We start from the raw sequence: 16,913 nt of genomic DNA, 5'->3' as shown, positions 1-16,913 counted from the left end.
TATTAATAGCCTTTAGCCGACCGGCCAGCCAGTTAGCGTCATAGCAAATGTGTGTATTTAACTACAACAATGCCTGGCAATTAAGTTGTACAAACCCCTCATTTATGTTTTCACACAAAGTAGCTGCCACTTATTTTCACGAGTAGGACTCTTTTATGTCCTTGTGGTAGGGTAAACATGTAGGTATGTATGTGTGTGTGTTTTTCGGTGAATTCCTGTTATCCACTTGTTTGTGCTTAAGCATGTAAATTAAGTCCTATTACAATTTTGTTAATAGTTAATTAAATGCATTTGGATTACATGTTCGTTGTTCGGAAAATTAGTGGGTTCAAAGGGAAAGCAATGCACAGAATATAAGATCAAATTTTTCTGTATAAAAAAATCGAAAGACTTCAGGTACAATTATTTCGCAAGATTTCAATTCTCTTTATCATTAAAAAATTCATTGAAACTCAGAAATCCTCAGGTCCTTAACTTTTTGGTATAATTTTTGGTATAAAAGAAAAAAAAAATTATTTGCAGAAAAATTTCAAATCAGAAAAAAAATCACAAGAACTTGGGTCTAACGTTTTCTATAAAAAAACAATTCACAAGAACATAGGTCCAACATTTTTTTCTATAAACAAATTCAGAAGACCTAGGTTCATTTAAAGAAAATTGGAAGACCTCTGGTACGACTGTTTACTATAGAAAAATTCAGATAACCTCTGTTTTATTTTTTTTTTCTATAGAATAAAATTCAGAAGACCTCAGGTCCAAGTCTTCTCCACAGAAACAAAAATTGAGAAGACCTCAGGTTTCTTCTATAGAAATAAATTCAGAAGATTTCAGGTCCAATTTTTTTCTATAGAAGAAATCACAAGACCTAAGCCCAATTAAAGAAAATCACAAGACCTCAGGTACGACTGTTTTCCATGTTTTTTTTTTTATAGAAAAAATTACAGGACCTCAGGTCCAAGTTTTTTTTTTCGAATAAAAACTAAATATAATATAATCATAATTCTGAGAGTATATAATAGGATATAACATGACACGCTTATACCATTATAGCTTGCAGTTTTTTTATTTGATTAAAACTAATCGAAATAATAGCTTTGTCGGAAACATCACTTGTTTTGTTGTCATTATTTTTTTTTTAATATTGAAAATAAATTTTATTTGTATATATTTTTCGAACATCAAAATTTATGATTTTCGAAATTCCCACGATATTTAAAAGCAAGAAAATGCAAATAGTCGATTGTGAAAGAGGAAGAAAATAACGTACTTATGATTTACCAATACAAAAAAGAAAACAACAACAAAACCCATAAACAATATAATTTTATGATATATGTAAATGTGCTTTGTTTTTTGGAGACTAACTGTTGTCAATCTACTTCTAAATACAAATCATATGCAAAACACATGCAAGAGCAAAATACAAAAATAATGTAGACCTTTTGATTTGTTTCGAACTCCAAAGTAAACGATATTTTTAAGAAGAAGAAAAAATATATTTTTGTATTTAATGATTAACAAAAAACGGGCTAGCGAAAAAAGTAGAGATTAACAAACATTTTCAAACAACACGAAATCAGTTCCACTTTTATTGTTAATTAAGTCGTTCCACAATAATCATCAATGGCCCAGGCGGTCGAGATCAACCGACCGAAAAACGAAAGACAACAAAAGAAGAAAGCCAAACAACGGTTCGTGGTTAACATCTGTGACAATCCAAGCCATCCCAGCTACCCAGCTGCTGTATCTTCGAAACTTTTAATCCAATACCCCCAGACATTGGGTATATTCAAATTAGTTAATCAATCCAATAAATAATTATATGAAAATTGATTTTTATTATCCGTAGTCGGTGAACGGTGAATAGCCACTGTTCGTTCTCCACCCCACTCACTCTTTTGTTTAATACACTTGCTTGCTATTATCTCTAAATGTTATGGGGTTAATGTTAATAGATAACAAAAAATATTTTTGGGGGGATCAAAGCCGTCGGCTTTTCAAAACAAAAAAAGAGACCGAAGAGTAGCCAAAACAGAAGCCAAAGTTTTCCGTAAACTAAAACAGCGGGTCTTAAACAATTCAATGCATTTGTTTTACAATATTGTGATGTTTCCACGGCAATATCTTACGCTTATTCGGTCGATCGATCGATTGTTCGTTCGGCTTTGTTTCGGGTTTTCTTTTTCAATTCAATATTTTACTAATTGATATATCGGTAAGGCTGATTTGCATATTGTATGGTCGTTTGTTGTTGTCATCGGCATCATCACCGTCACGTTAATCTAGATGTATCGTTAAGTGTAACAGGAAATATGTAAACGTGAAATGTGATCGTAGGTATTGGGATGGATCGAAATTAAATGCGATAAAGATATACAAAAACTCGGGAAGAGAGGAAACTTCCTTCTAAGATTTCCTTTAGAGCTCTAAATATGAGGTTGCCCTCGAAATATTTTGAATGTGTATAAAATTAGACGAATATCGTTTTGAAGTAAAATATTAAGCTGTCAAGTAATAAAGTTGATACATTTCACCCTAATTTAACCCCTAATACAGTCTAAATAACTTTTAACGACAGTTAAGAGACTGGCAAAATTAGTGTGTAAAATGGGCCTGGTTCTTAGCAACGATCGATTGTGATCGATTTTCCTGACATTTGAATATAGTTGTTAAGAACCAGGCCCATATTTCTGCAGAAAAAATCAATAGAAAAACAAGTAATTTTTCCTATAAAAAACACAGGTCTAGAATTCGAAGTTCTAATATTTTTTGTCGGAAAATGACTATTATATTTTTTTTTATAAAGAATCAGAGGTCCACAGTTGACATTTTTTTATAAAAAAAAAAAAAAATCTAAAATCTATTTATTTCTAAGAAATAGCTGAGACTGGATTTATTTTATATTCGTTTTGAAAAATCAAAAATATTCCACCCTAATATAGTAACATAATTGAACTACTAATCTAATATATTTTTACAAATGAAGCCAACCCCTTCCAGCCGAACCTAATACACCTAATTCGAACTTCTAAGCCAGAAGGTTACACTAACTCCCCCTTTAATCTATAAGAAAATATTAATGAATTTTTAATTTTTTCCATCAGCTTCTAAATGACAAATTTTGTAGTATGTCGATGTAGATAGTGTTTCACATAATTAGATCGCGCTCCATCCTTTGAAGTTTAACCGAACTCGAAACATTACAATTCGAAAAAAAACACTCTAAAAATTCGATTTAAATCTGTAAATGTTAATCATGATATTATGATACAGCTAGGCGAGAGAGAGAGAGAGAGAGAGGGAGATCATATCTCCGAGATTAGTTAAAATTAAGTGATTAATGGAATTAAAAGTATTTCCCTAATTTTAACATTAACAACAAAATTCAAATTTTGAGATAAAGTTTTTTTTTAATTAAAAAATAATTTGTTTTATTTAGTTTGATCGAGGGGTTTGAATTAAATTTGACATAAAGCCTTGCTTAAGGTCAAAATTTTTAAAGAAGAAGAAAAAACGTAATAAAAGGAAACTTATTGTGGGAATTTATCATTTTATTTCTTGGCCATTTAATGCAATGTAATTATAAATTTTGAACTTTTAAGTATTCTGTAGATTTCAATTCAGCATAAAATATTAAAATTGAGACATATTAGGTTTGAATGGCTTATTACATTTTTTATTTTGAAAGATTTGGGTTAGGATGACAACGCGAGGAATATTTTTTCCGAAACCCATTCAGACACATTTGGAATATCCTGAACTTTATTTGAAGAAAAGTTAAAAAGGTAATTCTGTTCTAGTAGATCAAATACTCCTCGGATACCCGATATTGTATACATATTTCTGATAATAATAGAACTCTACGTCAATTTAACCATTTCCGATATTGGCGGGTAAAAAAACTCCTAATAGAAAATTAAGTCGTTTTAACATAATCCCCATATAAAGGTATCTCCATTGTTGGTGATTTGATGGTCGTTGGCTCATTTTTCAACCAAAGTGGCTTTAATTTCGTAAGATTTGTTGAAAGAAGTTACTTTCAACAAATCTTTCGAATTAGGTCCAAGTTTGACCTAGCCCGCAAGAGAATGTATAAGAAGGTATAAGAAGTTCGGCTTTCATATTTATGACGTTTTTACATATTTTAAACTTTCGAACCATAATTACTGACCGATTTTGTCAAGAAAAACAAACATTTCCATTAAAAATGAAAACATTGTCAGTCTCTACCCTATTTATCGACTACGAACATAAAATCTCAATGTGTAGACAAACCTAATAAAAATTCAAGTTTTCAATAAATTGGCCTTTATTTAAAGCTGTTACGAATCTTAGTATCGTCAGAAGGCCTCATAGAACCCACTGGATGGATGTAAAGCATTTGCATATCGTATCAGATGGGAAACAGAATTAATTGTAAACGCATTTAATAAAAAATTCAGAAAACCTAAACTCACTCTTCTCTTAAAGGAGGACAAGGCTCCTAATAGCTTCAAATAATTTTTTAATCACCAATAACTTATTTGGAAAAACAATTTCTTGAAAATATAGTTGTCAGAAGTCGAATTTGTTTATATCTAATACTCGACTTCATCTGAATGACTCAATTCCGTCGCCTAGAATTGCAAACATTTTGAGACGAACAATAAATGTTTTATAAGCCTTTGTATTCACTTTTTTAGGTTTAGAAATATGAAATAGTAAGTGGAGCCCGAATCTCTGCAGAATTGGCGAGTAACTATATACGATTTTTAATGATTTTTGAAGATATAGAGAATTTATGCGGAATCTTCAGGGTCCGAAAGCAACTCAAAACTTTGAATTCAATCGACGAACATCTTTATTATTTCATTAATTATTTGTGTTTGAAATAAGTATATTTTCATACACTTTCTAATCTCATTGGAACGTTTGGTGTTTCAGATATTCCAGTAAACAAAATTCATCCGAGTTTAATTACAAAAATATCGACAACAACAGTTAAAAATTGTCTTTTTTAAGTGATCAAATTGTACTTATCCGTTCCTTAGATTGACGTCCATTTCCGTCACTTGAAATTTATTTCTTTAAATTTTTATAAAAACTCACAAAGTGATATTTTTTAATTATAAATAAGAGGGGTACTCCCTCATAATGATGGAAAAAACGTCACCTTTCCCATAACTACGATAGAAGTTAGAAACTTCGCGAATTTATTGATCTACGTCGCATATATAATGTTCTGAAATATCTTATTTCATTTTAGACACTTTATATTAAATATGGTGGACATTTACCTTCAACACACATATTTTTTTTTCAAACACAACTGAAATCAAATACCTCGTAGTTTCAACTGAAATTGTATCTAATGTCTTAATTAATTTATTTTTTTAATCAATGGACCGAATTTTATCCTCAAATTATATGTGCTATCCGTCATTATTGTTTACAGATTTGAATTCAAGAAATTGTCCATTTCGGATTGATCAACACTTTATGAACCCTTATTTAAAGTCTCAATTACATTAATACACATTTCAGCACATTTGGGAAACATATTCAGAATAACAATATTCCATAGATTCTTTATTCCTCTTCTTTTTTGTTTCGTAATAATTTCCAATTTAAAGAGTATTCCTTTCAATTTAAAACACTTTTTTTCTATGTAATTGTTCATATAGTCCATGAATTTGTTCCCCTTTAACACTTCTCCGCTCGACAACTTCGAAGACGAACTATCTTTCTTTTTATATCCGGTCATGCGATGTCACCAAAGGGTTTCGCTTAACTAAATGACGCAAAACTTTTTTCGATCCGACGAACGCACAGGTGGTTAGAGGGTTCATTGATAAGCGTTTGAATGCAAATTACAGATTATTGCAAATTAGTTTGGCCGTCGTCGCCAAGACCCAGCGCAGCTTGTTATGAATGAAATCTAAATTTTATTAGCTAATTTTGCAATATTGATTGATCGACCGACCCTTTGCGACTCGACTTCATTCATAAAAAACTAATACTCAAAATTATGCAAATAATTATGCAGCAAGTAGTCGAACGAATAAACAAACGATCAGTTGGACGATTTATTTACATAGTTCGCTCATACATTATGGCATTAATGGTAACTGAATTCAAAATTTGGGATTTATTAATGAATGAAACGGATCCACGGCTTGATTATGTCGAGATGTTGCAGATGTTTGTAACGATGGTTCGATGCTTGTTGATGCTATATCCGATTTCAAATTCATTCATTAAAAACGCTTGGGCGCCGCTGATATTCATTCATAAAAACTTTGTTTTGAATAAATTATGAATTTGTTAATTGGTTGGTGTCTTGTAGATATTAGCATAAACTTTAAATTCGGTTGCAGATTTCAGGGCTGTTGTTCCCCTTTTTTCAGGGTCAGAGTTCATGGAAACTTACCTAATATTGTTGGGGGTTTCTTTAATTAAAGTATCCTTTGGTTTTCAATAAAATTTTTTGCACTTTTTTTTTTTAATTTCGAAAATTTTTAAATTTTATTTTCTTGTTGTTCTTGTTTTTTTATGATTATTTTTTTCACACTTTTATTATCCAATTATTTCAATTACAATTGAACACAATTTTTCTTTTTTTGAGGATGTTCACGAAGACGTGTTGTTTGGTGGCTTAATGGTTCCACAACTTGCACGATAATGAGATACGGTTTGGCTACTACCGACTAACTAACTGCCAGCTACTGTGTTTTGGTTTTGTTTCGTTTTGATAAATTGCAGTTCTGTTTTTTTCTCTACGTTTCACGGATACGTTTCTTTTTGTTTTACGTAACGGGGAACGATGACGACGGTACACGGTACGCTTCGGTCGCACAATCATCAACTACTGTAACACCGACCGTTGCAAGCAAGAGTCGCGAGTGAGCTAAATACGGTGTGTGTATCGACAAAAAACACAGCCGTAACGCCACCGAACCTAACAGAAGCAGAATAATCGACACACACACTCACACAGAGACCAACAAGCGTACACACATAAATGGGGAGAGTAGGTCGTCCAAGTAGTCCAACCAGCAAGCCAACCAGTCAGTGGAAGAACATTTTATCCAATAGCACCACCAAAAAACAACAAGAATAACAACAACAACCACCACCACTACGTTCTTAGTCTTGTTCACGCATCCACACCAAACTACATCCAACCATCCATCCATTCACTCAGTTATGTGTGTGTCCGTGTGTGTGTGTGGCTAGTGACAGTTTTTGGGGGTAAACGTTTTGCTGATGAATCGATCGATTCTCTTTCTGAAGGTGGAACAATAGCGCAACAAACAGGCTACGGCTTTTCTTGTGTGCGATGCTCTTCAGTTTGTATGTCTGTCCACCACACTCCACACCATCCATCCATCCAGCCACACTGTGTTGTATTGTACCTTCATGGGTGTGTGTGTGCGCGCCACTACTGCTGGTATTGAAGAAGCGTTACCGTGTGCGTTACAGTGAATGGGGCGGAAGCGGAAAACCAGTTCCATCACTACCACCATCCATCCACACAGCCATCCATCCATTCACCACTTAAAAAGCGTTTTATATTCACGCTCATGCTGCAGCAAACCAGTTTCCTACCAACCACATTTGGAGTTGATGAAGCCAGCCGACGCACATCAACTCGCCATCTATAAACGCCAACTTGCCTTGTGATTGGTTGCAGTTCACGTTGTGTGTCTCACTCACACTTGTGCGGCTGTAATAAGGAAATGAAAGGGAATTAGAGATATGATAGACACAGTGGTTTGGGGTAGTCAAATATAAGTGTTAATTTTAATATACTGAAGTCCTTTTTGTTTACATTTTTTGGGGAGATATAAGAAGGAGGGGACCGATGAGTCCCATCTTCAGTGGTGATCTGGGATTGGCAAAAATAGTAGGATGTGCAAAGTTTGGTTCTAATCGGACATGTAATTTACTATATATATTTACACTTTGTTGAGAGTTACCAGAAAAAGTGGAAATGTCGGTCCCACCATTGGACTTTATCTAGGTTTGGTAAACATATCACAGCTTGGATAAAATCGGACTTTTCATTTGTTTGATCAACAAATTTTCAAAAAAACTTGATTCATTGTTAAATCTTGAGCTCGTAAAAATACTACGATGTCTACAATTGAATCAAATTGGACATTATATTCGATTAATTTTGGATTTATAAATATAGAAAATTCTGCAGTAGTGGCCGATGTCTCACATCTTTAAACTTGACGACTTCTTATTAGATTTACAAGTTTTCAAAATATTGACGTTTTTGGGGAGGTTATAGAAAGAGTGGACAGATAAGCCCCATTTTTCCCATATACAGGAAAGGTTGAAATATTAGGTTTTGCAATGTTTGGTTCAAATCGAATGCCTAGTTAGTTCGCATGATTTTGTAAAAATATTGACCGTTATATGGGGGAGGAAACCAGAAGGAGTGGGCCTATATTCTACTTCTTTGAAATTAATTTAATCGATTAATTGGCCTTTTTCCTAAAAGGTATAATAGTCGAAGTCTTTGAGGAAATCGCAAAGTCGACTTTTCAAGATTGTTTTTTTTCAAATTTTCTTCGAAAATACTTGGTTTATTATCACAAAGCCCATTTTTTTATCTTTATCAAAAACCTAAAAGTCGACGTTTATGCTCGACAACATATCCCTAATTTAAACATAGAGGCAATATTATGATGTGCAAATTTTGTATTATCCTTTACTCCCTACAAGAGTTACCATGCGCACCAAACAGCCATGCAGACGGACATTTGTTAATCAACTCCAGATTGTCTTAAACGGATTTGGTGTCTACAACCAATACTTCGATAAGGTACATTAGCCGTAAGACTTAGGGCATAAAAATGAAAATAAATGCGCAAGGTCTCAATGGAAACGTCCAAAAGATCCAGGACCGAACCCAAGAAAAATAAAAATGTGAAGGTTATGCTCGCTGTTTTCTTCGTAAGGTCAATAAGAAATACTACACTAAAACAACTGGTTAGAAACGCACAGCATTGTGGAAACCCTAATTATGGATGTTGGACCATGAAATTAAGAAAAAAACACTGTGAGGATTTCAGATGACGGGCGTAACTAAATCGAATCAAGAATATATAGGGGAGACTGGGGCACCTTCGGCAATCGCGTTTTCGATATGAAGCTCTCACATACATAGGTATCGAATATCGAAATAAATAACTGACACAAAGTTTGAAATTTCTAGCTAATAAGCTTGTTTAGATATATGGGTTTTTGTATTTTTACAGATATTTCTGTAATATTTCAATCCCATTTCGTAAGTATTTCGCGTATAAAACTTTTTAAATTTTTAAGACAATATTATTAGAAAGTGGTTAACTACGATGTGTATTATTATAGATATATTTAAAAATATAATGTTTTTACAAAACTGATTGAAAAAAATGAAAAAAAAAACTATAAAAAGTACATTCGGGGTACATTCGGCATTTTAAAGTGGGGCACATTCGGCCATATACAAATTGTGCAATATTATTTCCTTAAAATGTTTTTGAGTTTGTCTTTAAAAATAATCCTTTAATATGGTTCGAAATTGCATATATAAGATCAAACGTGCTTGTATTGACGAAAATGCGATAGAAAACCCCTATTTCTGATGGTGTGTGCGATCTTGAGATGTAAACGTCCGCCGCTAGAAAATAAAGCCCTATAATTCGATCATTGTGTGGCGTATTAAAACCAAATAGAGCCTTTAGAGGATCAGAATTTCAACCAGACTGATAGCGATGACAATTACCCGACTATGACTATGGTGCCGAATGTGCCCCGTCAAATGCCGAATCTACCCCGGGTTGGGGCACATTCGGCGAATTTGACTTTTTTTACAAAACTGTAAAATTTGTTAACTAATACTATTTTTTTATATCTTTTTGGTACTATTTTTTATAATTAAGTGTCCGAGGACAAAAATTAGCCATAAAGTTGTCATATATGTTGAATAAGTACTGAGATATAGAGCTCAAAAAAAAAAGCCGAAGGTGCCCCAGTCTCCCCTATGGTGTTTCCGGAGAATGTTTCGCCGGAAACAATCAGTATAACAAATCTTATATACAGTCAACCTCATGGTAAACGGCATACAAATATTTTATCCCAGTATTGTACCTCAAGCACCACTGTGCCACAGTAAAGACCTCCCCTTACTAAATTGAAATAAATTGTTCGTGGCTTTATGAGTGTGTGTGTCTGCATAGACATGTGTGTGAGTGTTCATGGTATAAGAATTTCGTTTCGCAGTATAAAACACCAACAACAATAACAACGAAGAAAAAGAACGTATGACAATAATAGCAGCAACAACAATACCATTAACCATTTAAAGTGAAACTGCAAAGTGTAGCAGGATAGACCGTTGCTGCAGCATAACGGTTACAGAAACGTTTCAACCCACGTTACGGCCAATCGAAACGCTTTGCCAAGGAGAACGATGTGGACTCAAACCATGAGAACAAATATAGGAAATATACACCCACCACATCAAAGTTAAGTAAATGAATGTTTTGCGAATGATAAATGAACAGAAAACCAAAAAAGGCATTGGGGATCATTCGTACCCCCCACCTATTGCCACCATAAACTTTTACGTTCAGGGTAAAGGAAATTGACGCTTTAACGCTGTTTTAAACAGAAAGGTTATCCCTGACGCTCAGACCAACACCAATTGTTGTTGTTGTTGTTGCTGCTATATAAAGCAAATGAAATTGTCACCCAGTATGGATGTAATTATGGTTGAGCGAGTTGTTGGTGTAAATGTTTTCGTTAATTGAAAATATATACACTTAGATAGATATATGGGCTACCTTTTTTGTGTTGGTGTGTGCGTTTGTATTAATTCAAGTGAATGTTTCATTTATTTTTCAGTTGAAATGTTTTCGTACACAGGAAAAAATACAGGTCTTAATTTGACCAAGGATCAAGAGGACGGAGTGTATTTATAAAAAGGCTGGTTATTATGGTCATAATCAGGAAAAGAAATTTGAAACTGATTTCAAAGTTCCACGATTTTTAATAGGCTTGCAAATGAACTTTTTGAATGCTTAAATTGTATGAACAAATCTGATACAGTTCTATACCCTCTACATTAAATTGGCTGATATTTATTTAGCAAATTAGTAAAGATTGTCCCCTCTTTTGCATGAACCCGCATATTTCGGTACTACCTACCTTTCCGTTTTGTTAGTGATTTTGGACGGGTTATCAACCGAAGTGGCTCAAATTTTATATTCTGAGTTCTGATTCGCAAATCATCCCACAATAAATTATAAATATACGTCGATCTTCGGGTATAGCCCGAATATATGTCTTTTAAAGATAAAGGATATATGTCTTATAAAGATCTTCTTATATACTGAAGGTAGGCCTTCTTTTGAAAAAATAATGTTTATAGGTTTACTGCTGATATAAAACAAAATAGCTTCTAAATGTTTTCTATAAAATCTTCCATAGATAGAAGATCCCTTATATAACTTCTACAGACAGTGTAATATAGTGAAAAGAATAATGACTTCTATAACAAATATTTTTATTTCCATAAACTTTCTACTGATACCTCTGCAGGACGTCTATAGGAAGAAGATTTTCTTTAGGACCTCCTTAGAATGACAATTTCATATAAATCTTCTACAGACTGCAGATTTTCTATGGCCCTTTTCATATATTTTCTGTAGACCGAAGTTTTTTGATGTCATCTACAAATATAATACCATTTTCAGATTCTGTCTTTAGTCTGAGGATCCTCCATAGAAAGAAAATGTCTTATAAACCATGTATAAAAGGTCGCATATCTATGTAGATTCAATCGAATTATATTATATCCTTCCTCAAATAATTACAGAGATTTTATGGTCATCAATATTATAGATATTTGTAATAGAACATCGAAACACGAAGGTTCTGTCACAAGCCAGCTAAGTAAGTAAGTAAATAGAACATCAAATTAAAACCTCCTTTAAATTTATAACTTTTGATAACTAACTGAAAGTTGAAAGAGCTATTCCCTATTTTACAGTGTATTATTTGAGCATTTTTGATATTTTATTGCTTGACGAAACCGAGTACTTAAATCTATTTAATAATATTGGGTTAAATGTGAATGACAGTGAGTTTAGAAATGAAAATTCACTTAAATGAACAAATGTATGAACAAATGTATGTGCCAGTGTGTGTGTGAATGCTGGAATGAATGGATGGTTGGTTGACTGACTGGTTGATAAAGATAAACGAAATGTGTTCTCATACCCCATTGTCATTACCCCAAAGCCACTTTGACGTCAGTGACTATGGCAATGATTGTCCTCTCCCTCTCACATACACACTCATTTTCTCTGCTTGCCATGAGAGGGAGGATGACAATTTCGTTCATTGTTGTTGTAGTTGTCGGTTAGCACATCCTATTGTTCCATAAGCGAGCAATGGAACAACCAACCCGAATGAATGGACTGGTAATGGTTTTGGAAGTTAAAAGCAGAAATCGTTAAATCTTGATAAGGCCACCAACTGAAAGCTCTTTTAATTTGAAAAGGGAATTAGAGAGGGATATTAAAATGAAATAAAAATTCAATTTCAATGTAATTTTGCGTGGGAAATAATTAACAAGGCTGTTGTTTGTATGATATTAGGAAATATTTATGGGATGTGGTTGGGTGGTTTGTTTAAAAAATAATATTTAATATAATTAATTATATTATAATTTTATTATTATGTTAATTTAATAACAAATATTTGTGTGCTTATGGGCAGTACGTATTTGTATGTATTCCTTAATGTGGATGAAATTCAAGATGTAAGAACCAACGAATAGCTGTAGAAAAATATTTGGAATATTGGAATAAAATTTATAAAAAAAAACTATACCATATTTTTCTTTTTGGAACTGTGAACATCAATCGGAAGTTTAATGGAAATTTTTTTCTATGGAGGACCTTTAGACATTCTAGAGACGGAATCTAAAGATAGATATATTGTAGAAGGCATAAGGAATGTCTTCGGTCTACAGAAAACCTATGGAAAGACCCATAGAAATCTGCAGTCTATAGAAGGTTTATAGTAGGTTATCTATCTAAGGATGTCTTTCTATAGACGCCCTAGAGTAGGTATCAGTAGAACGTTCACAGAAAGTGTATGGAAATAAAAGACCTAGAGGGGATATTTTGCCGATTGAAGTTATTATTCATTTCCTAAAATACACTTAATTTAAAAAAATCTATAGAATTTATTCTGCCTGTAGAAGCCATATAAGGCATGTTCTGTCTATGTAAGAGTTCAAAGTAGTGCTGCGCATCTAGAATGTATATTGTCTTCTGTAACTAGTTAAATTATGGACTTTATTTTGTATAAGAGAATTTTCAGTATATAGAAGACCTATACAATGTATATAAGCGATCTCTTAAAAGTTTTCTGTGTGTAGAAGAACTCTTGATTGTATTAGTTTGGGGAAAAAGAAATCCATTATTTTTATATGAGCTATAGAACTTTATTGCACATGCTTCGGAATGTCCGATTTGGGCCGTTTTGTTATATGATTTGTTGCCATTTTAAAAACAAATTCATAATGCCTCCTCCCTATATACCAATGTTTTATCATTTAAGATGCATTAAAACTTCCCCACCAAGCTCCCAAAGTTTCTGGCGAGTCACTGTAGATGTGTGTGGCCTAGCGTTGTACTAGTGGAACACGACAGCTCTTCTGTTGCCCAAATCTGGCCGTATCTGGCAAATTGATATCTTCAAACGGTCCAGCAACTCATAATAAATAATCCCCTTCCAGTCCCACCAAATGCTTAGCAGAACCTTCCTGGCCGTTAGTCCTCGTTTGGTCACCATTTGAGGTGCTTCGTCTCTTTTTGACCACGATCGTGTTCGCACAGGGTTATCATATGTGATCCATTCCTCATCTCCAGTCACCACCCGTTTAAGAAATGGGGCTATTTCATTCCGTTTGGCCAAGGCTTCGCAGATGGAAATTCGATCCATTCAATTTTTCTCTGTTAATTGGCGTGGCATGCAAACATCGAGCTTTTTTATGAATCCAGCTTTGTGTAAATGGTTTAAGCAGTTTTATGGTCGATTTTTAACTCCTGGACGATGTTACGAATGCTATAAACTTCGATCATTTCTTCGATTTTATCAATATTTTCGACGAAAAAATAATGATTTTCTTTTTCCGCAAACTAATGTTTTGCTTGTTCCCTTTGATAGCTATAAATTCGTCACCTGTCCTCGTTTCCTTATTGATCTGATAATAAAAGCTAACAAGAACTCTTTTAATTTATAACGGACAAAAAAAATCTAATATAAAATTTCAAATTTATTTTTTTGCTCTCACGCCCTGAATTCTGCAAAATTTACCACAACACCAAATTATCATTTAAATTACATTTAAAATATCAAATCTTATTAAACAGATAAGCAGTAAGTAGGTGTTGACATCAAAAATATGTCATTTATGAAATTAATCCGATTACAAAATCTCCTTCTAAACAAAAAAAAGTCAAACCAAATTACAAACGCTGTGACGCGTGCACACACTTACTCTAATTTTCGAGCCCACAAAATATTTGCAGCAACCCCTAATTGAATTGCGAAAGGAACACGCGTAATGTCCTGATTACATTCAGGGATTATCAGCAGTCAGTCATTGAGCGGGAAGTGGCGGCAACAAGGGAAAAATGGGTGGATGGGCGGACAACTACTCAAAACTTCCCACATAGATTTAGTGGCACAAAAGGATCAACTGAAGGACTCGTTAAGTAGTTGGCACTATTTTGTTAACTACAAACTGAAGAGCAACCATTTTCTCTTCCATCCACGTAGTAGTATGGGTAATTGTATTGCTAAACGACTTGTGTTGATGCAACACCAGCAACACACCAAAGAGTATTATCATCCTTGACATAATGGGTGTTGACATCATCTCAAGCCTTGTCAACTTTTCAATCAAAGTTTTTTTCCTATAAAAAAAGGCAAACAAAGTTCACACCAAAAGTCAGGCGTGTCTTTTTTTCAAGTGGACTCTTCTTCTCTGTACATTCGACAAGGAGGTAGTTGTGTGTAATTCACTCCCAGTTTTGTTCACAGATGCCAGTAAACGTTACAAAATAAGTATTTAAGCTGTTGTTAAGTGGCTGAGGTGGGGGCGAAGTGATACACGTTGTATTCATCGTTGTGTCCTTTATATCCTGCAAATCCTTTTGAAAGTTATTTTCAGTTGATAGCTGGTTTCCCCCAGAGTCGTTGATTTATTTTTTTTTTGTTTGGTTTTTATCGAAGCTTTGCAGGTTTGATTGTGGGCATGTGGGAAGTGAGGTAAAGTTGTTGGTGTGAGAATAAATGGAAAGAAAAGATGTTTGTCTCATTTGGAGCGTAAAGTCTAACATGGAACATGTGAATGTGTTACAAGGCATATTTTTCCATATTAGCTTAAATGGTGTCAATTGTTACTTTTTGATTGTTTTTATATTGACTGGTAATGGATTTGCATAAGTTTTTGTTTTGCTGTTTTTATACGCGAAGAAGCCTGTAGATGACATGCTAATGGGTTAACCATGAAATCTAGAGAATTTATAAAAAACATATGATACATTTTAAGTTGGTGATTATGTAGAAACCCTTTGCAAAAGGTTACCGATTGAAATCACTTTTTGTTATCCTCCTAATACCAAATCTGTGGAATAGAAAGGGAGATAACATTGAAATGATTTCTGCTTATTTGCTGTCGAATATCGTTACGATTTGACAAGTAAAGTCGTTAAGTTCAGCCTGATCAATATTTTATACTCTCCACCATTAGTTAGACATTAGAAACCTCAAAATTTCGTAATATAGGGTCATCATGAACATATTATGTTACGTTTCTTTGACGGGCTATTTCCTACTCAAGGATAATATTACAATTCGGTTGAAAATGTGCCCAAAAGACTCAACATATCGAAATTGGTGGAGTTTCATTATAAAACATGGATCTATATACAATTTTCTGTGAAGATGTTGTTTACCCACCAAGCACCCGAAACACTGTCTGAGACCATACCATCGGCGGGATCATCATGTAGATTATATCCCAATACATGGTAATAAATTACAACTACTTTGGTGGGAATATGTGACTAAAATCTTTAAAATACCGAAAATGGGGGCTGTCTCGTTATATATGGACCGATCAATACGAAAGATAATAAGAGTAAAGAAAGATACTAAGAGTAGAAGAAATATATGCAAAATTCAAAAGCTCTATAGTGATTTCGAAAGACAGTCCAACAAGGTCCCTCATATGGTTGAGGGTATAAACATGTCAACTTGAACTTCATCCATAAAAAAAATTTGTAGAGAGATATCATTCAAAACACCCTTTGAACGCTCTTCTAAATAAGTAAAAAATGTATGTCGGAGTTGCCGACAGATATATAATACCATCACTCTATGGTTTGCGGAGGTCTTTGGAATTAAACACATGATTTATTTGATTTATATAAGGTATATGTTTTTTATCGAAGAGGTTTCGGTTATTCTATTTGCTTTCAATTATATTTACAAGTTTATAAAATTTGGACCCTTTGTGGAAGTGATCGACGGGTCCCACCTTCATACTTGATATAGGCTTGGTAAAGATAATAGGTTTTTCAAAGTTTGGTTTAAATCAGTCATTCCTTTCGCCTATTATTGAATTTATATACATTTAAAAATTTTACCCAATTTGGTACCAGAAGGAATAGACCGATATTCCCCATCTTTGAATTTGAATTAAGTTTGGAAGATATGTTACGATGTGCAAAGTTTTGATGAAATGGGTTACTCCCTTCAAGTGTCATCGTGCTCACCAGATGGCCAGACAGACGGACGGATATTTGTAAATCAACTCCAAAATTTTCTGAAATAGGTTTGGTCCAATGAAACGT

The sequence above is a fragment of the Musca vetustissima genome, unplaced genomic scaffold (assembly GCF_032173495.1).
Source record: "Musca vetustissima isolate MV318-11 ecotype Yass unplaced genomic scaffold, APGP_CSIRO_Mvet_v1 utg4709, whole genome shotgun sequence".
Lineage (NCBI taxonomy): Eukaryota > Metazoa > Arthropoda > Insecta > Diptera > Muscidae > Musca > Musca vetustissima.
Note: the sequence above shows the minus strand (reverse complement) of the source record.